The sequence below is a fragment of the Ascaphus truei genome, chromosome 10, assembly GCF_040206685.1.
Source record: "Ascaphus truei isolate aAscTru1 chromosome 10, aAscTru1.hap1, whole genome shotgun sequence".
Taxonomy (NCBI): Eukaryota; Metazoa; Chordata; class Amphibia; order Anura; family Ascaphidae; genus Ascaphus; species Ascaphus truei.
Genome location: NC_134492.1, coordinates 55,908,118 through 55,935,685, shown reverse-complemented (window position 1 = coordinate 55,935,685; position 27,568 = coordinate 55,908,118). Strand labels below are relative to the sequence as shown.

The following is a 27,568-nucleotide window of genomic DNA, read 5'->3' as shown; positions in this document are numbered from 1 at the left end:
CTTCTCCAGGGATTGATTGATTCTCTCCGTTTGTCCATTGGACGGAGGATGATAGGCGGAAGAGAAAGAAGAAGAAATGCCCAATCTCTTCGTGAAAGCTCTCCAAAATTTGGATACGAACTGAGAACCTCTGTCAGAAACAATGGACGAAGGGATCCCATGAATCCGGAAAATCTGCTCCGTAAAGATATCAGCAAGGGCGGGGGAGGTGGGTAATCCTTTAAGTGGAATGAAATGGGACATCTTCGAGAACCTGTCCACGACCACCAAGATAGTGTTCATTCCTCTGGACCTGGGCAACTCCACGATGAAGTCCATAGAAATGTGGGACCAGGGGTGGTCGGGAACTGGAAGGGGTAACAGAAAGCCCTGAGGCTTTTGACGGAGAGTCTTGCTTTGAGCGCACGTGGGGCATGCGCGGGTAAACTCCAGAATAGTTTGTAAGACTCCTTGGTGAAGCCAGTTTCCTGAAGTGTGTGGTTCAATACTATATCAACTCCGCTGATCGATGAGGAGTCTGTTCCTTGAGACATCCTTGGCCACCAGAAATTCCGACGAATGAGATCAGTAGTCTTCTTAAAACCTGGATGACCTGCAGATTTAGAGGAGTGACCCCAAGACAGGACCTCTGGAACAAATTTGGATGGTACAAAGAGTTTGTTGTCGGGAACGACCAAGTCCTTGGGAATGCGTCTCTGGGAGTGCAAAATCTTGTCAAGATTCTTGAAAGTAGACGTGGCGAGAATCCTCTCATGTGGAAGGATAGTCTCCAATGATTCCTCTGGCCTCTCTTCAGAAGAATGTATTCGGGAGAGTGCGTCTGCCTTTACGTTCTTGGTCCCGGGGATATAGAAAAGGTGAAAATCGAATTTAAAAAAAAGAGCCCAACGAGCCTGTCGTGGACCAAGGCGTCGAGCGTTCTCTATGTAAAGAAGGTTCTTGTGGTCTGTGAGAATAGTAAACGGCTCTTTCGACCCCTCCAGCAGGTATCTCCACCCTTGAAGAGCCATCTTCACGGCCAGAAGTTCCCTGTTACCCACGTCATAGTTCCTCTCGGCAGACGAGAATTTCCTGGAAAAATATGCACAGGGATGTAACTTATCTTGGGGCGTGGGTCTCTGGGAAAGAACGGCACCAGCGCCGCAATCAGAAGCGTCGACCTCCAGGACGAAGGGAAGTTCGATGTTGGGATGACGGAGAATAGGTGCGGATATAAAGGCTTCCTTGAGTGTCTCGAAGGCGGAGATGGCCTCGGATGACCAAGCAGAAGAATCAGCTCCTTTTTTGGTGAGCGCAGTGAGGGGTGCCACAATGGTTGAAAAACTCCGTATAAACTAACGATAGTAATTAGCGAACCCTAAAAAACGTTGTATGGCCTTGAGAGAGTTGGGTCTTGGCCATTCAGTGACTGCTTGAAGTTTACCAGAGTCCATCATAAACCCCTCATCGGAAATGATATACCCCAGGAACGGGGTAGAGGTCTGATGAAAGGTGCACTTCTCCAGTTTGGCGTACAAATGGTGTTCACGGAGACGGGAAAGGATGTAGGAGGTGTGGCGTATATGGTCCTGGAGATCTTTGGAAAAAATCAGGATATCATCCAAGTATACAATAACAAAAATATTGAGTACCTTACGAAAGACGTCGTTGATGAAATCCTGGAAGACAGCGGGAGCATTACATAAGCTGAAAGGCATTACCAGATATTCGTAGTGTCCACTACGCGTGTTGAAGGCCGTCTTCCATTCATCCCCCTTCCTGATGCGCACCAGGTTATAGGCACCACGCAGATCCAACTTGGAAAAAATCTTGGCCCCCTGTAATTTATCGAACAGTTCGGTAATAAGGGGAAGGGGGTAACTATTTTTAATAGTGATGTGGTTTAAACCCCTGTAGTCGATGCAAGGCCTCAACGACTCGTCCTTTTTCTTGACGAAGTAAAACCCAGCCCCTGCTGGGGAATTGGAGTGACGAATAAAGCCTTTCTTGAGATTCTCCTGGATATATTCATCCATAGCGTGAGATTCTGGTAATGACAAGGGGTAGGTCTTGGACTTGGGTAGGGAGTAACCTGGAACTAGATCGATCGGACAATCGTAAGTCCTGTGTGGCGGCAAGAGGTCTGACTGTACCTTATTGAAAACGTCCCGGAATTGATGGTAAACGGAAGGTAGAATAACTTCGGGAACAGAGGTATTGGCCAGCAGTTGATGAGTCTCGCCTGACCTCGGCCTCCAGGAAATGGGAGCAGAGGAAGTCCAGTCAATGAGAGGATTGTTAAGCTGTAGCAAAGGAAGACCAAGGGTGATGGGTATCCCAGGAGCGTGAATGGCATCGAGAACTAAGATCTCCTTGTGCAGATGTGAGGACAGAAGAAAGGGAGCCATCTCTAAGGAGATGTGGGCCGGGGTAAGAGGATGTCCATTGATACCGACGAGTGCGATGGGAACCTTCTTTCTCACGAGTGGTATGCAGTTTAACCTGGCGAATTCAAGATCCACGAAGTTTCCTCCAGCTCCTGAGTCAATGAAAGCGGCGGTAGAAGTCTTGAACTCATCGCCTGAAAGGGAGACTGGAAATGTAAGTTTCTTAGGGAGTTCACCTTTAGAAAGGGGACGTGGAGACATTACACCCAGAGAGAGCCCCTCTGTACTCACTGGGTGTTCCTGTTTCCCGGACGCAATGGACACTCCCGAACCAGATGTTCCATGGATCCGCAGTAGAAACACAATCCCCCGGCGTGGCGGAACTGCCGTATTGGTGTGCGGATGCGTTGTACCTCCAATTGCATTGGCTCTGGCAACTCCAGTGCAGGATGAAGAGGTATGGTAGCACTTGGGGGAGAAGGAGTGTTGCTGTGATTACTGGAGAACGGAACTTGAAAGTTATGGACGCGAGTGCGCTGACGCTCTGAGCGGTGTACCTGGATACGTTGATCTACTCGGACAGCCAAATCAATGAGGACCTCCAATTGATCCGGCCTGGATTGGCGAGAGAGTTCATCCTTGATGGGATCTGCCAGGCCTTGCCAGAACACGGAGACGAGAGCCTCTTGTCCCCAGTTAGTCTCGGCTGCTAGAGTCCGGAATTCCACAGCATACTGCGTCACCATTTGCTGTCCCTGAGTGATCTGGAGGAGAGAAACAGATGCTATCTCCCGACGAGCGGGAGAATCGAATACTTGTTGAAACTCGGCTTTAAATGCCGGGTAATCTTGGGTAAGGTCAGAACGTCGCTCCCAAACCGGGGAAGCCCAAGCCAGGGCGCTGCCAGTGAGGAGGTTATAAATGTAGGCTACCTTCTTGCGATCAGTATTGTAGAGATGGGGGGCCATTTAAAACTGCACCTCACACTGGTTTAGGAAACCCCTACAATCTTGCGGTTCACCTGCATAAGGCTTTGGGGGGAGGAATCCTTACATCTGAGCTGCTAACTGCGCTTGCGGAGTGGGGGCTTACATCTGGCGGGGTCGTGGTCGGTACCCTGTCTGAGAGTACTGCGACCTGGCGTGTAAGTGCCACAATTTGATCCGCTATGGCCTGGTTTTGCTGAACCAGATTGGAGAGAAACTGTTGAAGTTCGGTCTGGTCTGCGTCTTGTAGGCTCGACATAATGTTACGCCGGTGCTGCCCGCAGACCAGACCCGTCCCCTGAGCTGAAGGGGGAAGTGGTAATACATGCACCCGCAGCAAAGGGAGCTTGTCCGGGGTGTAGTATGAAGCGTTGCCAGGCCAGGTGTAGTAAGGTAGACAATACTTGCCGGTACCGGTTGTAGAGATAGAGTGAATGATGCCTTGCCGAAGTCAGGGAGTGGAGAGTGGAGATAGGTCGTAGTCCAAGCCGTGTTCAAGGGGTTACCAGAGTGAGCGTTGTCCAAGGAGTGCCGAGATCGAGAGCCAGAGGGGGTAGTCGTACGAGCTGCGTCAGAACCTGTGAAAACACTGAGAGAATCCAGAAGTACTTCCATACAGAGACTATGTCGAGCAAAGACTGAGAGCAGAGAGGAGCTAGATAAAGCAGGAAGGTCCAATTAGGAACAGAGGCGGGACAGGAAGAGCTACAGGGAGACACTGCAGATTGGTGCAGGCATAACAGGCCAGGTGAGTCTTATTAGTAACCTGAGTATGCCCATGCAGTGTGCGGGGGCGGAGCCTGAGGTCCGGGGGACGGGAATAAGAGTGTGCAGACTGAGCGTGCTCCGTAACTCGTGTACGCGTGTGAACCGAGCCAGTGGATGGTGCAGGTGTGCGTGCAGGTGTGCGTGCAGGTGTGCGTGCAGGAGGGCGTGGGCGCGCCCGGCGCTGAGCAGAGGAATCGCCGAGGGGAGTGATCCCGCGACGGCGGCAGGGGCGAGGAGCCGTGGAGTCCGGTAAGGCAGGATTGTTTTGTGTGTCCAGGGGCTCCCTGCGGGGAGGGAGTGCTCTGTGTGGGAAGCGAGGAGAACGCCGATTCCTGACATGCAGGATCTGGACTTTACAATCCACTGTGTACTGGTCATTGCCGGAGGACAATTTTGCCAGGCCAACCCCTCAGGACGTATCGAGTGTGTCAAGGGCGCCAGTGGTATCCCAGGGCGAGGGGGAGGCGGCGGGGATACCAGGCACCCCTTGAGCGGGGGAGGTGTGACGATCGTGAGGGTTTGGCCCGGGATTAACGGGGTTACCCCCCCATTTGGCCACCCTCTAACCTCACCAGGGAGACAAGGGGTTAACTGGGCTGAGGCCCAGAAATGTGATTTAACCCTTGTTATAACATGAAAATGTTTATTCCCCTGTTCCCCCATGTTTTATTGTTTCTGGTTTAATCAGGGTCTGCATAACACACCCACTGGGACTTAAGGGGTTAATATTATATGCAGTGCTGAATAAACGGTTCCTTGAAAACTGGTAATTTGGGAACGGAGTGCGCCAGCACCCTGAATCTTGGGGTGCAGCCTCAGGGAAACCCCCCAAGTACACAAATATTAAAAATATAACTTTGTCATAAGGGGAATATATATTTTTGATACAGTGCCTTCCTGTTGGGGTTTTTGAAATGTACAAGCAGAATGCCTGCCCCCCTTTGTAATGCAAGCAGGACATCTTGCTAGAATTTACATAGCCCTGATCAAAAAGTAACTGCCCTAATTGGTTATGTGGAAGCAGGAACCAAGAAACGGAGTGTTTGTTCTTCACGCTTACAATGGAAGCCAAAAGCCTGCTTCAAAGAGTTTATTGATGGGGGTAGGGGTGGAGCTACCCCAAGAAGGGAATCGGAATGAGTGACCTTATTAAATATAAGAATATTGTGAGAGGTCCTTGGCTGAACATGCTAAGAGTTACATATGTGTATTCGTGGGATTTAGCCCATCTGTTGAGTCTAAACACTTTATATCTAACAGCTACTAAGTGCCAGATATTAATATCTCTATTCATTTTCATATTACACTGTAATGTTTGATCTCTCTGGGAGCGTCAGGTGTGACGTAATGTATTAATATGTCTCACCTGCTTGTACGTATCACTGAACTGAAGTTATGAAGTGATTTGCAGTAAATATGAAATTTTGGTTGAGTTCTGAGAAACTGCAAACCCCCTGCTATGGTAATAAGCAGGAAAGCTAGAATTTACATAGCCTGGTCATCAAAGACTAAATTGCTAATTGTTTATGCTTGGCCCAACTGACCAAAGGAACTAACCAGTTTAAGTGTGACATTTCACACTGAACCCTGGAAGTCCAAACTCATCTTCAAAAGCTTCAAAGGGACTTTTGCTAGACGGCTCGGCGCCGTAACTGGGAAAGAAGGGTTAAAATGATATATAAGTCAGAGCCACCCTTTTACCCATTGTCTTCATGATCTTCATGTCTGCGTGTCATGAGGCCTGTGTCTTTATGCAAGGTCTTGGGATGATGCAGGTATTGCTGTATGATCTGCCAGTCCAGAAGGTACTCTGCCATCATTGCCATCTTTAAGTAAGTGTCTATATTTTGCTGTTATTTGTACATTTTTTGTGTGTTCACCTTTATCAAGGAATAAATTACATTTTATCATATCTAAGTCTCGTCCCAGTTAAAACCCAGGTATATATATATTTATATATATATTTGGTGTAAATTACAGCCTGTCATAAGCTACCATGACAGCTCCTCCTAATACAATTAAGAACCAGAATTGATCATGGAAAACATTGAATGATTTGTATAAATTGACCATTAATATATATACATGAGAATATAAAAAAAAAATCTGCAATAACAATAATGTGTAAAAAAATATTAAAAATGTAAATAGCACATTATTTAATTTTAAAATTAAGACACTGCGTTGGCTGGGAATCGAACCCCGGTAAACTGCTTGGAAGGCAGCTGTGCTCACCACTATACCACCAACGCCACAGTGTTTCCCATGTGTCATGTTATGTTTATGCATTTTTCTGAATACACATTGTCTTTGGCTCATTGCATTCTGGCTTCCAAACCTCTCATTCCAACTGTCCTCCCCAAAAGCAGCAACATATCTCCACACTTTGATTTTTGAAGGGTGCTATTCATTTCTAATTTTACTTGACCTCTCTGCTGTTTTTTTTACCACGTTCACCAGCCTCTACTGATACAAATGTTATACTCTATTAGAATCTCTAACAAAGTTCTCTCGTAGTTCTCTTCTCATCTTCTAACTGCTCCTTCAGTGTTTCTATCATTTTAATCACTAGTCCTCCTAGTAAACATGGACTTGTTCCTGTCAAATCACTGTTTCTTAATAAAACTGTCACATCATACCAAATTGCTACATTGGTGTATTGAGTAAAACTAACATTGATGAATATTAAACACCAACACTGTCGGAAGGGGAGCATTTTTCCTGATCATAGACGCCTCTTTTTTTTGTGTTTGTTTTCCCATTTTACTCTGTTTTCCCGTTTTTAGTCATGCCTAAATTTCAATCTGCTTTATGACGTCACTGTAAAATGGACACTGTTGCAATGTCTTTCTTTATAAATGTTTGAGAAAAAAAGATATTAGAAATGATGAAAGGAAGGTTCCGCTTCTTTTATAAACTGTTGTTTTTTCCCCCCCAGAGGCTCAAAGTAAGAGCCCGGATAGCTCAGTCGGTAGAGCATCAGACTTTTAATCTGAGGGTCCAGGGTTCAAGAGCCTGTTCAGGCGTTGTTTTTGTTTGATTTATACTTTGTTAAAATGTAGAGTTTTTAAAACCATGTGCAGCATATACAAGTTGATCATTTTAATCGCTGATCATTTTAATCACTAGTCCTTCTAGTAAACATGGACTTGTTCCTGTCAAATCACTGTTTCTTAATACAACTTGGTACAGGCAAAGTTTCCAGCTAAGTATGTTTACTGTACATTTCTTTTCAAATGGAATTTGTGAAACAGGCACATCATTCCAAGATTCAGCAATTTTTTATGGCGTTATGTTAGCATTGATGAATTTTAAACATTACACCTTGAGTCGAACAGATATGTTTCTTACCTTATGTTTCTAAGTAAACATAGGTAAAGCCAACGTTTCAAGCAAATTGCTTTTGCTATCCTTTCATTTTAGAATGCAATTTATAAAAACTGTCACATCATACCAAATTGCTAGTACATTGGTGTAATGAGTAAAACTAACATTGATGAATATTAAACACCAACACTGTCGGAAGGGGAGCATTTTTCCTTATCATAGATCACGCCTCTTTTTTTGTGTTTGTTTTCCCATTGTATTCACGGAACGCAGAATAGGCGATATGTTGCAGAATAGAAGAGAATGTTGGATGTCCACAACTCAAGCTAAACATGTAGTTTCTAGTCATGCCTAAATTTCAATCTGCTTTATGACGTCACTATAAAATGGACACTGTTGCAATGTCTTTCTTTATAAATGTTGGAGAAAAAAAGATATTAGAAATGATGAAAGGAATGTTCTGCTTCTTTTATAAACTGTTTTTTTCCCCCCCAGGCGCGCAAAGTAAGAGCCCGGATAGCTCAGTCGGTAGAGCATCAGACTTTTAATCTGAGGGTCCAGGGTTCAAGTCCCTGTTCGGGCGTTGTCTTTGTTTGTTTTATACTTTGTTAAAATGTATTGTTTTTAAAACAATGTGCAGCATATTCAAGTTGATCATTTTAATCACTAGTCCTTCTAGTAAACATGGACTTGTTCCTGTCAAATCACTGTTTCTTAATACCACTTGGTACAGGCAAAGTTTCCAGCTAAGTATGTTTACTGTACATTTCTTTTCAAATGGAATTTGTGAAACAGGCACATCATTCCAAGATTCAGCAATTTTTAATGGCGTTAAGTTAGCATTGATGAATTTTAAACATTACACCTTGAGTCGAACAGATATGTTTCTTACCTTATGTTTCTAAGTAAACATAGGTAAAGCCAACGTTTCAAGCAAATTGCTTTTGCTATCCTTTCATTTTAGAATGTAATTTATAAAAACTGTCACATCATACAATATTGCTACATTGGTGTATTGAGTAAAACTAACATTGATGAATATTAAACACCAACACTGTCGGCAGGGGAGCATTTTTCCTGATCATAGATCACGCCTCTTTTTTTGTGTTTGTTTTCCCATTTTATTCACGGAACGCAGAATAGGCGATATGTTGTAGAATAGAAGAGAACGTTGGATGTCCACAACTCAAGCTAAACATGTAGTAACTAGTCATGCGTAAATTTCAATCTGCTTTATGACGTCACTGTAAAATGGACACTGTTGCAATGTCTTTCTTTATAAATGTTTGAGAAAAAAAGATATTAGAAATGATGAAAGGAAGGTTCTGCTTCTTTTATAAACTGTTTTTTTTTTCCCAGAGGCACAAAGTAAGAGCCCGGATAGCTCAGTCGGTAGAGCATCAGACTTTTAATCTGAGGGTCCAGGGTTCAAGTCCCTGTTCGGGCGTTGTTTTTGTTTGATTTATAGTTTGTTAAAATGTAGAGTTTTTAAAACTATGTGCAAGTTGATCATTTTAATCGCTGATCATTTTAATCACTAGTCCTTCTAGTAAACATGGACTTGTTCCTGTCAAATCACTGTTTCTTAATACCACTTGGTACAGGCAAAGTTTCCAGCTAAGTATGTTTACTGTACATTTCTTTTCAAATGGAATTTGTGAAACAGGCACATCATTCCAAGATTCAGCAATTGTTTATGGCGTTAAGTTAGCATTGATGAATTTTAAACATTACACCTTGAGTCGAACAGATATGTTTCTTACCTTATCTTTCTAAGTAAACATATTGTAGGTAAAGCCAACGTTTCAAGCAAATTGCTTTTGCTATCCTTTCATTTTAGAATGCAATTTATAAAAACTGTCACATCATACCAAATTGCTAGTACATTTGTGTAATGAGTAAAACTAACATTGATGAATATTAAACACCAACACTGTCGGAAGGGGAGCATTTTTCCTTATCATAGATCACGCCTCTTTTTTTGTGTTTGTTTTCCCATTGTATTCACGGAACACAGAATAGGCGATTTGTTGCAGAATAGAAGAGAATGTTGGATGTCCACAACTCAAGCTAAACATGTAGTTTCTAGTCATGCCTAAATTTCAATCTGCTTTATGACGTCACTATAAAATGGACACTGTTGCAATGTCTTTCTTTATAAATGTTTGAGAAAAAAAGATATTAGAAATGATGAAAGGAATGTTCTGCTTCTTTTATAAACTGTTTTTTTCCCCCCCAGGCGCGCAAAGTAAGAGCCCGGATAGCTCAGTCGGTAGAGCATCAGACTTTTAATCTGAGGGTCCAGGGTTCAAGTCCCTGTTCGGGCGTTGTCTTTGTTTGTTTTATACTTTGTTAAAATGTATTGTTTTTAAAACAATGTGCAGCATATTCAAGTTGATCATTTTAATCACTAGTCCTTCTAGTAAACATGGACTTGTTCCTGTCAAATCACTGTTTCTTAATACCACTTGGTACAGGCAAAGTTTCCAGCTAAGTATGTTTACTGTACATTTCTTTTCAAATGGAATTTGTGAAACAGGCACATCAATCCAAGATTCAGCAATTGTTTATGGCGTTAAGTTAGCATTGATGAATTTTAAACATTACACCTTGAGTCGAACAGATATGTTTCTTACCTTATGTTTCTAAGTAAACATAGGTAAAGCCAATGTTTCAAGCAAATTGCTTTTGCTATCCTTTCATTTTAGAATGTAATTTATAAAAACTGTCACATCATACCAAATTGCTACATTGGTGTATTGAGTAAAACTAACATTGATGAATATTAAACACCAACACTGTCTTCAGGGGAGCATTTTTCCTGATCATAGATCATGCCTCTTTTTTTGTGTTTGTTTTCCCATTTTATACACGGAGCCCAGAATAGGCGATATGTTGTAGAATAGAAGAGAACGTTGGATGTCCACAACTCAAGCTAAACATGTAGTTTTTAGTCATGCCTAAATTTCAATCTGCTTTATCACGTCACAGTAAAATGGACACGGTTGCAATGTCTTTCTTTATAAATGTTTGAGAAAAAAAGATATTAGAAATGATGAAAGGAAGGTTCTGCTTCTTTTATAAACTGTTTTTTTTCCCCCAGAGACACAAAGTAAGAGCCCGGATAGCTCAGTCGGTAGAGCATCAGACTTTTAATCTGAGGGTCCAGGGTTCAAGTCCCTGTTCGGGCGTTGTTTTTGTTTGATTTATACTTTGTTAAAATGTAGAGTTTTTAAAACCATGTGCAGCATATACAAGTTGATCATTTTAATCGCTGATCATTTTAATCACTAGTCCTTCTAGTAAACATGGACTTGTTCCTGTCAAATCACTGTTTCTTAATACCACTTGGTACAGGCAAAGTTTCCAGCTAAGTATGTTTACTGTACATTTCTTTTCAAATGGAATTTGTGAAACAGGCACATCATTCCAAGATTCAGCAATTGTTTATGGCGTTAAGTTAGCATTGAAATTTAGGCATGACTAGTTACAACATGTTTAGTTTGAGTTGTGGACATCCAACGTACTCTTCTATTCTACAACATATCGCCTATTCTGCGTTCCGTGAATAAAATGGGAAAACAAACACAAAAAAAGAGGCGTGATCTATGATCAGGAATAATGCTCCCCTGCCGACAGTGTTGGTGTTTAATATTCATCAATGTTAGTTTTACTCAATACACCAATGTAGCAATATTGTATGATGTGACAGTTTTTATAAATTACATTCTAAAATGATAGGATAGCAAAAGCAATTTGCTTGAAACATTGGCTTTACCTATGTTTACTTAGAAACATAAGGTAAGAAACATATCTGTTCGACTCAAGGTGTAATGTTTAAAATTCATCAATGCTAACTTAACGCCATAAACAATTGCTGAATCTTGGAATGATGTGCCTGTTTCACAAATTCCATTTGAAAAGAAATGTACAGTAAATATACTTAGCTGGAAACTTTGCCTGTACCAAGTGGTATTAAGAAACAGTGATTTGACAGCAACAAGTCCATGTTTACTAGAAGGACTAGTGATTAAAATGATCAGCGATTAAAATGATCAACTTGTATATGCTGCACATGGTTTTGAAAACTCTACATTTTAACAAAGTATAAATCAAACAAAAACATCGCCCCAACAGGGACTTGAACCCTGGACCCTCAGATTAAAAGTCTGATGCTCTACCGACTGAGCTATCCGGGCTCTTACTTTGTGTCTCTGGGGAAAAAAAAACAGTTTATAAAAGAAGCAGAACCTTCCTTTCATCATTTCTAATATCTTTTTTTCTCAAACATTTATAAAGAAAGACATTGCAACAGTGTCCATTTTACAGTGACGTGATAAAGCAGATTGAAATTTAGGCATGACTAAAAACTACATGTTTAGCTTGAGTTGTGGACATCCAACGTTCTCTTCTATTCTACAACATATCGCCTATTCTGCGTTCCGTGAATAAAATGGGAAAACAAACACAAAAAAAGAGGCGTGATCTATGATCAGGAAAAATGCTCCCCTGCCGACAGTGTTGGTGTTTAATATTCATCAATGTTAGTTTTACTCAATACACCAATGTAGCAATATTGTATGATGTGACAGTTTTTATAAATTACATTCTAAAATGAAAGGATAGCAAAAGCAATTTGCTTGAAACATTGGCTTTACCTACAGTATGTTTACTTAGAAACATAAGGTAAGAAACATATCTGTTCGACTCAAGGTGTAATGTTTAAAATTCATCAATGCTATCTTAACGCCATAAAAAATTGCTGAATCTTGGAATGATGTGCCTGTTTCACAAATTCCATTTGAAAAGAAATGTACAGTAAACATACTTAGCTGGAAACTTTGCCTGTACCAAGTGGTATTAAGAAACAGTGATTTGACAGGAACAAGTCCATGTTTACAAGTAGGACAAGTGATTAATATGATCAGCGATTAAAATGATCAACTTGTATATGCTGCACATGGTTTTGAAAACTCTACATTTTAACAAAGTATAAATCAAACAAAAACATCGCCCGAACAGGGACTTGAACCCTGGACCCTCAGATTAAAAGTCTGATGCTCTACCGACTGAGCTATCCGGGCTCTTATTTTGTGACTCCGGAGGAAAAAAAAACAGTTTATACAAGAAGCAGAACCTTCCTTTCATCATTTTCATCAGTGATTTGACAGGAACAAGTCCATGTTTACTAGAAGGACTAGTGATTAAAATGATCAGCGATTAAAATGATCAACTTGTGACGTGATATGTTGTAGAATAGAAGAGAACGTTGGATGTCCACAACTCAAGCTAAACATGTAGTTTTTAGTCATGCCTAAATTTCAATCTGCTTTATCACGTCACTGTAAAATGGACACTGTTGCAATGTCTTTCTTTATAAATGTTTGAGAAAAAAAGATATTAGAAATGATGAAAGGAAGGTTCTGCTTCTTTTATAAACTGTTTTTTTTTCCCCCAGACGCACAAAGTAAGAGCCCGGATAGCTCAGTCGGTAGAGCATCAGACTTTTAATCTGAGGGTCCAGGGTTCAAGTCCCTGTTTGGGCGTTGTTTTTGTTTGATTTATACTTTGTTAAAATGTAGAGTTTTTAAAACTATGTGCAGCATATACAAGTTGATCATTTTAATCGCTGATCATTTTAATCACTAGTCCTTCTAGTAAACATGGACTTGTTCCTGTCAAATCACTGTTTCTTAATACCACTTGGTACAGGCAAAGTTTCCAGCTAAGTATGTTTACTGTACATTTCTTTTCAAATGGAATTTGTGAAACAGGCACATCATTCCAAGATTCAGCAATTGTTTGTGGCGTTAAGTTAGCATTGATGAATTTTAAACATTACACCTTGAGTCGAACAGATATGTTTGTACCTTATGTTTCTAAGTAAACATAGGTAAAGCCAATGTTTCAAGCAAATTGCTTTTGCTATCCTTTCATTTTAGAATGTAATTTATAAAAACTGTCACATCATACCAAATTGCTACATTGGTGTATTGAGTAAAACTAACATTGATGAATATTAAACACCAACACTGTCGGCAGGGGAGCATTTTTCCTGATCATAGATCACGCCTCTTTTTTTGTGTTTGTTTTCCCATTTTATTCACGGAACGCAGAATAGGCGATATGTTGTAGAATAGAAGAGAACGTTGGATGTCCACAACTCAAGCTAAACATGTAGTTTTTAGTCATGCCTAAATATGAATCTGCTTTATAACGTCACTGTAAAATGGACACTGTTGCAATGTCTTTCTTTATAAATGTTTGAGAAAAAAAGATATTAGAAATGATGAAAGGAAGGTTCTGCTTCTTTTATAAACTGTTTTTTTTTCCCCCCAGAGGCAAAAAGTAAGAGCCCGGATAGCTCAGTCGGTAGAGCATCAGACTTTTAATCTGAGGGTCCAGGGTTCAAGTCCCTGTTCGGGCGTTGTTTTTGTTTGATTTATACTTTGTTAAAATGTAGAGTTTTTAAAACTATGTGCAGCATATACAAGTTGATCATTTTAATCGCTGATCATTTTAATCACTAGTCCTTCTAGTAAACATGGACTTGTTCCTGTCAAATCACTGTTTCTTAATACCACTTGGTACAGGCAAAGTTTCCAGCTAAGTATGTTTACTGTACATTTCTTTTCAAATGGAATTTGTGAAACAGGCACATCATTCCAAGATTCAGCAATTGTTTATGGCGTTAAGTTAGCATTGAAATTTAGGCATGACTAAAAACTACATGTTTAGCTTTAGTTGTGGACATCCAACGTTCTCTTCTATTCTACAACATATCGCCTATTCTGCGTTCCGTGAATAAAATGGTAAAACAAACACAAAAAAAGAGGCGTGATCTATGATCAGGAAAAATGCTCCCCTGCCGACAGTGTTGGTGTTTAATATTCATCAATGTTAGTTTTACTCAATACACCAATGTAGCAATATTGTATGATGTGACAGTTTTTATAAATTACATTCTAAAATGAAAGGATAGCAAAAGCAATTTGCTTGAAACATTGGCTTTACCTACAGTATGTTTACTTAGAAACATAAGGTAAGAAACATATCTGTTCGACTCAAGGTGTAATGTTTAAAATTCATCAATGCTAACTTAACGCCATAAACAATTGCTGAATCTTGGAATGATGTGCCTGTTTCACAAATTCCATTTGAAAAGAAATGTACAGTAAACATACTTAGCTGGAAACTTTGCCTGTACCAAGTGGTATTAAGAAACAGTGATTTGACAGGAACAAGTCCATGTTTACAAGAAGGACAAGTGATTAAAATGATCAGCGATTAAAATGATCAACTTGTATATGCTGCACATGGTTTTGAAAACTCTACATTTTAACAAAGTATAAATCAAACAAAAACATCGCCCGAACAGGGACTTGAACCCTGAACCCTCAGATTAAAAGTCTGATGCTCTACCGACTGAGCTATCCGGGCTCTTACAGTATTTTGTGACTCTGCGGGAAAAAAAAAACAGTTTATAAAAGAAGCAGAACCTGCCTTTCATCATTTCTAATATCTTTTTTTCTCAAACATTTATAAAGAAAGACATTGCAACAGTGTCCATTTTACAGTGACGTGATAAAGCAGATTGAAATTTAGGCATGACTAAAAACTACATGTTTAGCTTGAGTTGTGGATATCCAACGATCTCTTCTATTCTACAACATATCGCCTATTCTGCGTTCCGTGAATAAAATGGGAAAACAAACACAAAAAAAGAGGCGTGATCTATGATCAGGAAAAATGCTCCCCTGCCGACAGTGTTGGTGTTTAATATTCATCAATGTTAGTTTTACTCAATACACCAATGTAGCAATATTGTATGATGTGACAGTTTTTATAAATTACATTCTAAAATGAAAGGATAGCAAAAGCAATTTGCTTGAAACATTGGCTTTACCTACAGTATGTTTACTTAGAAACATAAGGTAAGAAACATATCTGTTCGACTCAAGGTGTAATGTTTAAAATTCATCAATGCTAACTTAACGCCATAAAAAATTGCTGAATCTTGGAATGATGTGCCTGTTTCACAAATTCCATTTGAAAAGAAATGTACAGTAAACATACTTAGCTGGAAACTTTGCCTGTACCAAGTGGTATTAAGAAACAGTGATTTGACAGGAACAAGTCCATGTTTACTAGAAGGACTAGTGATTAAAATGATCAGTGATTAAAATGATCAACTTGTATATGCTGCACATAGTTTTAAAAACTCTACATTTTAACAAAGTATAAATCAAACAAAAACAACACCCGAACAGGGACTTGAACCCTGGGCCCTCAGATTAAAAGTCTGATGCTCTACCGACTGAGCTATCCGGGCTCTTGCTTTGTGCCTCTGGGGGAAAAAAAACAGTTTATATCTGCTTTATCACGTCACTGTAAAATGGACACTGTTGCAATGTCTTTCTTTATAAATGTTTGAGAAAAAAAGATATTAGAAATGATGAAAGGAAGGTTCTGCTTCTTTTATAAACTGGTTTTTTTTCCCCCAGAGTCACAAAATAAGAGCTCGGATAGCTCAGTCGGTAGAGCATCAGACTTTTAATCTGAGGGTCCAGGGTTCAGTCCCTGTTCGGGTGATGTTTTTGTTTGATTTATACTTTGTTAAAATGTAGAGTTTTCAAAACCATGTGCAGCATATACAAGTTGATCATTTTAATAGCTGATCATTTCAATCACTAGTCCTTCTATTAAACATGGACTTGTTCCTGTCAAATCACTGATGAAAATGATGAAAGGAAGGTTCTGCTTCTTGTATAAACTGTTTTTTTTCCCCCCGGAGTCACAAAATAAGAGCCCGGATAGCTCAGTCGGTAGTGCATCAGACTCTTAATCTGAGGGTCCAGGGTTCAAGTCCCTGTTCGGGCGTTGTTTTTGTTTGATTTATACTTTGTTAAAATGTAGAGTTTTCAAAACCATGTGCTGCATATACAAGTTGATCATTTTAATCGCTGATCATTTTAATCACTAGTCCTTCTAGTAAACATGGACTTGTTCCTGTCAAATCACTGTTTCTTAATACCACTTGGTACAGGCAAAGTTTCCAGCTAAGTATGTTTACTGTACATTTCTTTTCAAATGGAATTTGTGAAACAGGCACATCATTCCAAGATTCAGCAATTGTTTATGGCGTTAAGTTAGCATTGATGAATTTTAAACATTACACCTTGAGTCGAACAGATATGTTTCTTACCTTATGTTTCTAAGTAAACATACTGTAGGTAAAGCCAATGTTTCAAGCAAATTGCTTTTGCTATCCTTTCATTTTAGAATGTAATTTATAAAAACTGTCACATCATACAATATTGCTACATTGGTGTATTGAGTAAAACTAACATTGATGAATATTAAACACCAACACTGTCGGCAGGGGAGTATTTTTCCTGATCATAGATCACGCCTCTTTTTTTGTGTTTGTTTTCCCATTTTATTCACGGAACGCAGAATAGGCGATATGTTGTAGAATAGAAGAGAACGTTGGATGTCCACAACTCAAGCTAAACATGTAGTTTTTAGTCATGCCTAAATTTCAATCTGCTTTATCACGTCACTGTAAAATGGACACTGTTGCAATGTCTTTCTTTATAAAAGTTTGAGAAAAAAAGATAATAGAAATGATGAAAGGAAGGTTCTGCTTCTTTTATAAACTGTTTTTTTCCCCCCCAGATTCACAAAGTAAGAGCCCGGATAGCTCAGTCGGTAGAGCATCAGACTTTTAATCTGAGGGTCCAGGGTTCAAGTCCCTGTTCGGGCGTTGTTTATGTTTGATTTATACTTTGTTAAAATGTAGAGTTTTCAAAACCATGTGCAGCATATACAAGTTGATCATTTTAATAGCTGACCATTTCAATCACTAGTCCTTCTAGTAAACATGGACTTGTTCCTGTAAAATCACTGTTTCTTAATACCACATGGTACAGGCAAAGTTTCCAGCTAAGTATGTTTACTGTACATTTCTTTTCAAATGGAATTTGTGAAACAGGCACATCATTCCAAGATTCAGCAATTGTTTATGGCGTTAAGTTAGCATTGATGAATTTTAAACATTACACCTTGAGTCGAACAGATATGTTTGTACCTTATGTTTCTAAGTAAACATAGGTAAAGCCAATGTTTCAAGCAAATTGCTTTTGCTATCCTTTCATTTTAGAATGTAATTTATAAAAACTGTCACATCATACAATATTGCTACATTGGTGTATTGAGTAAAACTAACATTGATGAATATTAAACACCAACACTGTCGGCAGGGGAGCATTTTTCCTGATCATAGATCACGCCTCTTTTTTTGTGTTTGTTTTCCCGTTTTATTCACAGAACGCAGAATAGGCGATATGTTGTAGAATAGAAGAGAACGTTGGATGTCCACAACTCAAGCTAAACATGTAGTTTTTAGTCATGCCTAAATTTGAATCTGCTTTATCACGTCACTGTAAAATGGACACTGTCGCAATGTCTTTCTTTATAAATGTTTGAGAAAAAAAGATATTAGAAATGATGAAAGGAAGGTTCTGCTTCTTTCATAAACTGTTTTTTTTTCCCCAGAGGCACAAAGTAAGAGCCCGGATAGCTCAGTCGGTAGAGCATCAGACTTTTAATCTGAGGGTCCAGGGTTCAAGTCCCTGTTCGGGCGATGTTTTTGTTTGTTTTATACTTTGATAAAATGTAGAGTTTTCAAAACCATGTGCAGCATATACAAGTTGATCATTTTAATCGCTGATCATTTTAATCACTAGTCCTTCTAGTAAACATGGACTTGTTCCTGTCAAATCACTGTTTCTTAATACCACTTGGTACAGGCAAAGTTTCCAGCTAAGTATGTTTACTGTACATTTCTTTTCAAATGGAATTTGTGAAACAGGCACATCATTCCAAGATTCAGCAATTGTTTATGGCGTTAAGTTAGCATTGATGAATTTTAAACATTACACCTTGAGTCGAACAGATATGTTTCTTACCTTATGTTTCTAAGTAAACATAGGTAAAGCCAATGTTTCAAGCAAATTGCTTTTGCTATCCTTTCATTTTAGAATGTAATTTATAAAAACTGTCACATCATACAATATTGCTACATTGGTGTATTGAGTAAAACTAACATTGATGAATATTAAACACCAACACTGTCGGCAGGGGAGTATTTTTCCTGATCATAGATCACGCCTCTTTTTTTGTGTTTGTTTTCCCATTTTATTCACGGAACGCAGAATAGGCGATATGTTGTAGAATAGAAGAGAACGTTGGATGTCCACAACTCAAGCTAAACATGTAGTTTTTAGTCATGCCTAAATTTGAATCTGCTTTATCACGTCACTGTAAAATGGACACGGATGCAATGTCTTTCTTTATATATGTTTGAGAAAAAAAGATATTAGAAATGATGAAAGGAAGGTTCTGCTTCTTTTATAAACTGTTTTTTTTCCCCCAGATGCACAAAGTAAGAGCCCGGATAGCTCAGTCGGTAGAGCATCAGACTTTTAATCTGAGGGTCCAGGGTTCAAGTCCCTGTTCGGGCGTTGTTTTTGTTTGATTTATACTTTGTTAAAATGTAGAGTTTTTAAAACTATGTGCAGCATATACAAGTTGATCATTTTAATCGCTGATCATTTTAATCACTAGTCCTTCTAGTAAACATGGACTTGTTCCTGTCAAATCACTGTTTCTTAATACCACTTGGTACAGGCAAAGTTTCCAGCTAAGTATGTTTACTGTACATTTCTTTTCAAATGGAATTTGTGAAACAGGCACATCATTCCAAGATTCAGCAATTGTTTATGGCGTTAAGTTAGCATTGATGAATTTTAAACATTACACCTTGAGTCGAACAGATATGTTTCTTACCTTATGTTTCTAAGTAAACATAGGTAAAGCCAATGTTTTAAGCAAATTGCTTTTGCTATCCTTTCATTTTAGAATGTAATTTATAAAAACTGTCACATCATACAATATTGCTACATTGGTGTATTGAGTAAAACTAACATTGATGAATATTAAACACCAACACTGTCGGCAGGGGAGTATTTTTCCTGATCATAGATCACGCCTCTTTTTTTGTGTTTGTTTTCCCATTTTATTCACGGAACGCAGAATAGGCGATATGTTGTAGAATAGAAGAGAACGTTGGATGTCCACAACTCAAGCTAAACATGTAGTTTTTAGTCATGCCTAAATTTGAATCTGCTTTATCACGTCACTGTAAAATGGACACTGTTGCAATGTCTTTCTTTATAAATGTTTGAGAAAAAAAGATATTAGAAATGATGAAAGGAAGGTACTGCTTCTTTTATAAACTGGTTTTTTTTCCCCCAGAGGCACAAAGTAAGAGCCTGGATAGCTCAGTCGTAGAGCATCAGACTTTTAATCTGAGGGTCCAGGGTTCAAGTCCCTGTTCGGGCGTTGTTTATGTTTGATTTATAGTTTGTTAAAATGTAGAGTTTTCAAAACCATGTGCAGCATATACAAGTTGATCATTTTAATAGCTGATCATTTCAATCACTAGTCCTTCTAGTAAACATGGACTTGTTCCTGTCAAATCACTGAAGAAAATGATGAAAGGAAGGTTCTGCTTCTTGTATAAACTGTTTTTTATTCCCAGAGGCACAAAATAAGAGCCCGGATAGCTCAGTCGGTAGAGCATCAGACTTTTAATCTGAGGGTCCAGGGTTCAAGTCCCTGTTCGGGCGATGTTTTTGTTTGATTTATACTTTGTTAAAATGTAGAGTTTTCAAAACCATGTGCAGCATATACAAGTTGATCATTTTAATCGCTGATCATTTTAATCACTAGTCCTTCTAGTAAACATGGACTTGTTCCTGTCAAATCACTGTTTCTTAATACCACTTGGTACAGGCAAAGTTTCCAGCTAAGTATGTTTACTGTACATTTCTTTTCAAATGGAATTTGTGAAACAGGCACATCATTCCAAGATTCAGCAATTTTTTATGGCGTTAAGTTAGCATTGATGAATTTTAAACATTACACCTTGAGTCGAACAGATATGTTTCTTACCTTATGTTTCTAAGTAAACATAGGTAAAGCCAACGTTTCAAGCAAATTGCTTTTGCTATCCTTTCATTTTAGAATGTAATTTATAAAAACTGTCACATCATACAATATTGCTACATTGGTGTATTGAGTAAAACTAACATTGATGAATATTAAACACCAACACTGTCGGCAGGGGAGCATTTTTCCTGATCATAGATCACGCCTCTTTTTTTGTGTTTGTTTTCCCATTTTATTCACGGAACGCAGAATAGGCGATATGTTGTAGAATAGAAGAGAACGTTGGATGTCCACAACTCAAGCTAAACATGTAGTTTCCAGTCATGCCTAAATTTGAATCTGCTTTATGACGTCACTGTAAAATGGACACGGTTGCAATGTCTTTCTTTATAAATGTTTGAGAAAAAAAAAGCTGTGTGTGCTGTGCACGCGCATAGTAAGTGAAACTTCTTTGACTTTTGTCACAGAAATTGTATTTGTGTTGGTGTTGGTGATGTTTTAATTAAAAATCAAAATACAATCTCAATGACAAAACGCAAATAAATTTGACTTAGAATGCGCGTGCTCGGCACACATCCCCTGTATTAGCTATTTGCACTAAGTGTGAATTCCGCGTGTGACAGTGTGCGTGTGACTGAGAGTGTGCGTGTGATTGAGAGTGTGCGTGTGACTGAGAGTGTGCGTGTGACTGAGAGTGTGCATGTGACTGAGAGTGTGCGTGTGACTGAGTGTGCGTGTGACTGAGAGTGTGCGTGTGACTGAGCGTGTGCATTTGACTGAGAGTGTGCGTGTGACTGAGCGTGTGCGTTTGACTGTGCGTGTGCGTCTGACTGTGAGTGTGACTGAGTGTGCGTCTGACTGTGAGTGTGACTGAGTGTGCGTGTGACTGAGTGTGACTGAGTGTGCATGTGACTGAGTGTGACTGAGTGTACGTGTGACTGAGTGTGCGTGTGAGTGTGACTGAGTGTGTGTGACTGAGTGTGTGTGTGACTGTGAGTGTGTGTGGGGGTCTGGGGGGTCAGTGTGTGGGGGTCTGGGGGGGTCAGTCAGTGTGTGTGGGGCTCTGGGGGGGTCAGTGTGTGTGGGGGTCTGGGGGGGTCAGGCAGTGTGTGTGGGGGTCTGGGGGGGTCAGGCAGTGTGTGTGTGGGGGTCTGGGGTTGTCAGGCAGTGTGTGTGGGGGTCTGTCAGTGTGTGTGGGGGTCTGGGGGGTTCAGTCAGTGTGTGTGGGGGTCTGGGGGGTTCAGTCAGTGTGTGTGGGGGTCTGGGGGGTTCAGTCAGTGTGTGTGGGGGTCTGGGGTGGTCAGTCAGTGTGTGTGGGGGTCTGGGGTGGTCAGTCAGTGTGTGTGGGGGTCTGGGGGGGTCAGTCAGTGTGTGCGGGGGTCTGGGGGGGTCAGTCAGTGTGTGTGGGGGTCTGGGGGGGGTCAGGCAGTGTGTGTGTGGGGGTCTGGGGGGGTCAGGCAGTGTGTGTGGGGGTCTGGGGGGGGTCAGGCAGTGTGTGTGTGGGGGTCTGGGGGGGTCAGGCAGTGTGTGTGGGGGTCTGTCAGTGTGTGTGGGGGTCTGGGGGGTTCAGTCAGTGTGTGTGGGGGTCTGGGGGGTTCAGTCAGTGTGTGTGGGGGTCTGGGGTGGTCAGTCAGTGTGTGTGGGGGTCTGGGGTGGTCAGTCAGTGTGTGTGGGGGTCTGGGGGGGTCAGTCAGTGTGTGCGGGGGTCTGGGGGGGTCAGTCAGTGTGTGTGGGGGTCTGGGGGGTTCAGTCAGTGTGTGTGGGTCTCTGGGGGGTCAGTCAGTGTGTGTGGGGGTCTGGGGTGGTCAGTCAGTGTGTTTGGGGGTCTGGGGGGGTCAGTCAGTGTGTGTGGGGGTCTGGGGGGGTCAGTCAGTGTGTCTGGGGGGGTCAGTCAGTGTGTGTGGGTCTCTGGGGGGTCAGTCAGTGTGTGTGGGGGTCTGGGGGGGGTCAGTCAGTATGTGTGGGGGTCTGGGGGGGACAGTCAGTGTGTGTGGGGGTCTGGGGGGGTCAGTCAGTGTGTGTGGGGGTCTGGGGGGGTCAGTCAGTGTGTGGGGGGGTCCGTCAGTGTGTGGGGGGTCCGGGGGGGTCCGTCAGTGTGTGGGGGGTCCGGGGGGGGGTCCGCGCGGGTTGCGCCCGGTTTTTGTACCACCGCTTCCTGGGGGGGCCGCAAACGCCCACGTCACTGGAGGGCTGAATGGCTCGCTGCCAGCCGCTTCTGCGCATGCGCGGCATGGCAGCGGTAGTGGAAGTTAGGCGGGCCCATGTGTGGGCTTGGAGGGAGATCCCATTCAGGTTAGGAAAGGGTGGGGGGGGGCTGTCCCGGTCGGGCGGTCTCTGCTGTCCCGGGCAGCAGACGGGGAACGGCAACACATGTCAACAGCCGTGGCAGCGGGCGGGGAACAGCGCCGCTGCCAACCGCTTCTGCGCATGCGTGGCTTTCCCCCAGTCCCCATGATTACTGAGCATGCGCGGCTTGGCAGCGGATGTGCGGGGGGAATGGCGGCCGTTAGGAGCGGCGCCGGCGGCTATCGCCGCCGCCGCCGCCGCATATGTGATCAGCCATGTGGGGGGAGCAGCAGCCGTTAGGAGCGGCGCCGGCGGCTATCGCCGCCGCCGCCGCATCTGATTTGTGGAGCGGGTGTGATGTCAGTGTTGAACACAGCCCGGCCTCAACTGCCAGCACTGACGTCACATCCGTTTCATTTCTGTCTCCACAATCCATTTTTGCCCCATCACGAATGAGGTGCCACTAAGGAAGTTTCACTTCAAAAGATATTAGAAATGATGAAAGGAAGGTTCTGCTTCTTTTATAAACTGTTTTTTTTTCCCCAAAGGCACGAAGTAAGAGCCCGGATAGCTCAGTCGGTAGAGCATCAGACTTTTAATCTGAGGGTCCAGGGTTCATGTCCCTGTTTGGGCGTTGTTTTTGTTTGATTTATACTTTGTTAAAATGTAGAGTTTTCAAAACCATGTGCAGCATATACAAGTTGATCATTTTAATAGCTGATCATTTTAATCACTAGTCCTTCTAGTAAACATGGACTTGTTCCTGTCAAATCACTGTTTCTTAATACCACTTGGTACAGGCAAAGTTTCCAGCTAAATATGTTTACTGTACATTTCTTTTCAAATGGAATTTGTGAAACAGGCACATCATTCCAAGATTCAGCAATTGTTTATGGCGTTAAGTTAGCATTGATGAATTTTAAACATTACACCTTGAGTCGAACAGATATGTTTCTTACCTTATGTTTCTAAGTAAACATAGGTAAAGCCAATGTTTCAAGCAAATTGCTTTTGCTATCCTTTCATTTTAGAATGTAATTTATAAAAACTGTCACATCATACAATATTGCTACATTGGTGTATTGAGTAAAACTAACATTGATGAATATTAAACACCAACACTGTCGGCAGGGGAGTATTTTTCCTGATCATAGATCACGCCTCTTTTTTTGTGTTTGTTTTCCCATTTTATTCACGGAACGCAGAATAGGCGATATGTTGTAGAATAGAAGAGAACGTTGGATGTCCACAACTCAAGCTAAACATGTAGTTTTTAGTCATGCCTAAATTTCAATCTGCTTTATCACGTCACTGTAAAATGGACACTGTTGCAATGTCTTTCTTTATAAATGTTTGAGAAAAAAAGATATTAGAAATGATGAAAGGACGGTTCTTCTTCTTTTATAAACTGGTTTTTTTTTTCCCAGATGCACAAAGTAAGAGCCCGGATAGCTCAGTCGGTAGAGCATCAGACTTTTAATCTGAGGGTCCAGGGTTCAAGTCCCTGTTCGGGCGTTGTTTATGTTTGATTTATACTTTGTTAAAATGTAGAGTTTTCAAAACCATGTGCAGCATATACAAGTTGATCATTTTAATAGCTGATCATTTCAATCACTAGTCCTTCTAGTAAACATGGACTTGTTCCTGTCAAATCACTGATGAAAATGATGAAAGGAAGGTTCTGCTTCTTGTATAAACTGGTTTTTTTTCCCCCAGAGTCACAAAATAAGAGCCCGGATAGCTCAGTCGGTAGAGCATCAGACTTTTAATCTGAGGGTCCAGGGTTCAAGTCCCTGTTCGGGTGATGTTTTTGTTTGATTTATACTTTGTTAAAATGTAGAGTTTTCAAAACCATGTGCAGCATATACAAGTTGATCATTTTAATCGCTGATCATTTTAATCACTAGTCCTTCTAGTAAACATGGACTTGTTCCTGTCAAATCACTGTTTCTTAATACCACTTGGTACAGGCAAAGTTTCCAGCTAAGTATTTTTACTGTACATTTCTTTTCAAATGGAATTTGTGAAACAGGCACATCATTCCAAGATTCAGCAATTGTTTGTGGCGTTAAGTTAGCATTGATGAATTTTAAACATTACACCTTGAGTCGAACAGATATGTTTCTTACCTTATGTTTCTAAGTTAACATAGGTAAAGCCAATGTTTCAAGCAAATTGCTTTTGCTATCCTTTCATTTTAGAATGTAATTTATAAAAACTGTCACATCATACAATATTGCTACATTGGTGTATTGAGTAAAACTAACATTGATGAATATTAAACACCAACACTGTCGGCAAGGGAGCATTTTTCCTGATCATAGATCACGCCTCTTTTTTTGTGTTTGTTTTCCCATTTTATTCACGGAACGCAGAATAGGCGATATGTTGTAGAATAGAAGAGAACGTTGGATGTCCACAACTCAAGCTAAACATGTAGTTTTTAGTCATGCCTAAATTTCAATCTACTTTATCACGTCACTGTAAAATGGACACTGTTGCAATGTCTTTCTTTATAAATGTTTGAGAAAAAAAGATATTAGAAATGATGAAAGGAAGGTTCTTCTTCTTTTATAAACTGTTTTTTTTTCCCCCCAGAGGTACAAAGTAAGAGTCCGGATAGCTCAGTCGGTAGAGCATCAGACTTTTAATCTGAGGGTCCAGGGTTCAAGTCCCTGTTTGGGCGTTGTTTATGTTTGATTTATACTTTGTTAAAATGTAGAGTTTTCAAAACCATGTGCAGCATATACAAGTTGATCATTTTAATAGCTGATCATTTTAATCACTAGTCCTTCTAGTAAACATGGACTTGTTCCTGTCAAATCACTGTTTCTTAATACCACTTGGTACAGGCAAAGTTTCCAGCTAAGTATGTTTACTGTACATTTCTTTTCAAATGGAATTTGTGAAACAGGCACATCATTCCAAGATTCAGCAATTGTTTATGGCGTTAAGTTAGCATTGATGAATTTTAAACATTACACCTTGAGTCGAACAGATATGTTTCTTACCTTATGTTTCTAAGTAAACATACTGTAGGTAAAGCCAATGTTTCAAGCAAATTGCTTTTGCTATCCTTTCATTTTAGAATGTAATTTATAAAAACTGTTACATCATACAATATTGCTACATTGGTGTATTGAGTAAAACTAACATTGATGAATATTAAACACCAACACTGTCGGCAGGGGAGTATTTTTCCTGATCATAGATCACGCCTCTTTTTTTGTGTTTGTTTTCCCAATTTATTCACGGAACGCAGAATAGGCGATATGTTGTAGAATAGAAGAGAACGTTGGATGTCCACAACTCAAGCTAAACATGTAGTTTTTAGTCATGCCTAAATTTCAATCTGCTTTATCACGTCACTGTAAAATGGACACTGTTGCAATGTCTTTCTTTATAAATGTTTGAGAAAAAAAGATATTAGAAATGATGAAAGGAAGGTTCTGCTTCTTTTATAAACTGTTTTTTTTCCCCCCAGAGGCACAAAGTAAGAGCCTGGATAGCTCAGTCGGTAGAGCATCAGACTTTTAATCTGAGGGTCCAGGGTTCAAGTCCCTGTTCGGGCGTTGTTTATGTTTGATTTATACTTTGTTAAAATGTAGAGTTTTCAAACCCATGTGCAGCATATACAAGTTGATCATTTTAATAGCTGATCATTTCAATCACTAGTCCTTCTAGTAAACATGGACTTGTTCCTGTCAAATCACTGATGAAAATGATGAAAGGAAGGTTCTGCTTCTTGTATAAACTGGTTTTTTTTCCTCCGGAGTCACAAAATAAGAGCCCGGATAGCTCAGTCGGTAGAGCATCAGACTTTTAATCTGAGGGTCCAGGGTTCAAGTCCCTGTTCGGGCGATGTTTTTGTTTGATTTATACTTTGTTAAAATGTAGAGTTTTCAAAACCATGTGCAGCATATACAAGTTGATCATTTTAATCGCTGATCATTTTAATCACTAGTCCTTCTAGTAAACATGGACTTGTTCCTGTCAAATCACTGTTTCTTAATACCACTTGGTACAGGCAAAGTTTCCAGCTAAGTATGTTTACTGTACATTTCTTTTCAAATGGAATTTGTGAAACAGGCACATCATTCCAAGATTCAGCAATTTTTTATGGCGTTAAGTTAGCATTGATGAATTTTAAACATTACACCTTGAGTCGAACAGATATGTTTCTTACCTTATGTTTCTAAGTAAACATAGGTAAAGCCAACGTTTCAAGCAAATTGCTTTTGCTATCCTTTCATTTTAGAATGTAATTTATAAAAACTGTCACATCATACAATATTGCTACATTGGTGTATTGAGTAAAACTAACATTGATGAATATTAAACACCAACACTGTCGGCAGGGGAGCATTTTTCCTGATCATAGATCACGCCTCTTTTTTTGTGTTTGTTTTCCCATTTTATTCACGGAACGCAGAATAGGCGATATGTTGTAGAATAGAAGAGAACGTTGGATGTCCACAACTCAAGCTAAACATGTAGTTTCCAGTCATGCCTAAATTTGAATCTGCTTTATGACGTCACTGTAAAATGGACACGGTTGCAATGTCTTTCTTTATAAATGTTTGAGAAAAAAAAAGCTGTGTGTGCTGTGCACGCGCATAGTAAGTGAAACTTCTTTGACTTTTGTCACAGAAATTGTATTTGTGTTGGTGTTGGTGATGTTTTAATTAAAAATCAAAATACAATCTCAATGACAAAACGCAAATAAATTTGACTTAGAATGCGCGTGCTCGGCACACATCCCCTGTATTAGCTATTTGCACTAAGTGTGAATTCCGCGTGTGACAGTGTGCGTGTGACTGA

General features: G+C 40.4%; 16 non-coding genes across 16 annotated transcripts; 14 read left to right on the top strand and 2 right to left on the bottom strand.

Moving 5' to 3' along the window:
* Window positions 1-7,957: 7,957 nt before the first annotated feature.
* Window positions 7,958-8,030, top strand: TRNAK-UUU (transfer RNA lysine (anticodon UUU)). Its single transcript has one exon. It is a non-coding gene; the product is annotated as a tRNA-Lys (tRNA).
* Window positions 8,031-8,821: 791 nt separating this feature from the next.
* Window positions 8,822-8,894, top strand: TRNAK-UUU (transfer RNA lysine (anticodon UUU)). The gene has a single exon. It is a non-coding gene; the product is annotated as a tRNA-Lys (tRNA).
* Window positions 8,895-9,701: 807 nt separating this feature from the next.
* Window positions 9,702-9,774, top strand: TRNAK-UUU (transfer RNA lysine (anticodon UUU)). Its single transcript has one exon. It is a non-coding gene; the product is annotated as a tRNA-Lys (tRNA).
* Window positions 9,775-10,565: 791 nt separating this feature from the next.
* Window positions 10,566-10,638, top strand: TRNAK-UUU (transfer RNA lysine (anticodon UUU)). The gene has a single exon. It is a non-coding gene; the product is annotated as a tRNA-Lys (tRNA).
* Window positions 10,639-12,458: 1,820 nt separating this feature from the next.
* On the bottom strand, window positions 12,459-12,531 carry TRNAK-UUU (transfer RNA lysine (anticodon UUU)). The gene has a single exon. It is a non-coding gene; the product is annotated as a tRNA-Lys (tRNA).
* Window positions 12,532-12,920: 389 nt separating this feature from the next.
* TRNAK-UUU (transfer RNA lysine (anticodon UUU)) lies at window positions 12,921-12,993 on the top strand. Its single transcript has one exon. It is a non-coding gene; the product is annotated as a tRNA-Lys (tRNA).
* Window positions 12,994-13,801: 808 nt separating this feature from the next.
* On the top strand, window positions 13,802-13,874 carry TRNAK-UUU (transfer RNA lysine (anticodon UUU)). The gene has a single exon. It is a non-coding gene; the product is annotated as a tRNA-Lys (tRNA).
* Window positions 13,875-14,814: 940 nt separating this feature from the next.
* Window positions 14,815-14,887, bottom strand: TRNAK-UUU (transfer RNA lysine (anticodon UUU)). Its single transcript has one exon. It is a non-coding gene; the product is annotated as a tRNA-Lys (tRNA).
* A 1,367-nt stretch (window positions 14,888-16,254) lies between these two features.
* TRNAK-CUU (transfer RNA lysine (anticodon CUU)) lies at window positions 16,255-16,327 on the top strand. Its single transcript has one exon. It is a non-coding gene; the product is annotated as a tRNA-Lys (tRNA).
* Window positions 16,328-17,140: 813 nt separating this feature from the next.
* Window positions 17,141-17,213, top strand: TRNAK-UUU (transfer RNA lysine (anticodon UUU)). Its single transcript has one exon. It is a non-coding gene; the product is annotated as a tRNA-Lys (tRNA).
* An 806-nt stretch (window positions 17,214-18,019) lies between these two features.
* On the top strand, window positions 18,020-18,092 carry TRNAK-UUU (transfer RNA lysine (anticodon UUU)). The gene has a single exon. It is a non-coding gene; the product is annotated as a tRNA-Lys (tRNA).
* Window positions 18,093-18,899: 807 nt separating this feature from the next.
* On the top strand, window positions 18,900-18,972 carry TRNAK-UUU (transfer RNA lysine (anticodon UUU)). Its single transcript has one exon. It is a non-coding gene; the product is annotated as a tRNA-Lys (tRNA).
* Window positions 18,973-20,066: 1,094 nt separating this feature from the next.
* TRNAK-UUU (transfer RNA lysine (anticodon UUU)) lies at window positions 20,067-20,139 on the top strand. The gene has a single exon. It is a non-coding gene; the product is annotated as a tRNA-Lys (tRNA).
* A 4,050-nt stretch (window positions 20,140-24,189) lies between these two features.
* Window positions 24,190-24,262, top strand: TRNAK-UUU (transfer RNA lysine (anticodon UUU)). The gene has a single exon. It is a non-coding gene; the product is annotated as a tRNA-Lys (tRNA).
* A 1,984-nt stretch (window positions 24,263-26,246) lies between these two features.
* On the top strand, window positions 26,247-26,319 carry TRNAK-UUU (transfer RNA lysine (anticodon UUU)). Its single transcript has one exon. It is a non-coding gene; the product is annotated as a tRNA-Lys (tRNA).
* Window positions 26,320-26,535: 216 nt separating this feature from the next.
* Window positions 26,536-26,608, top strand: TRNAK-UUU (transfer RNA lysine (anticodon UUU)). Its single transcript has one exon. It is a non-coding gene; the product is annotated as a tRNA-Lys (tRNA).
* Window positions 26,609-27,568: the final 960 nt, after the last annotated feature.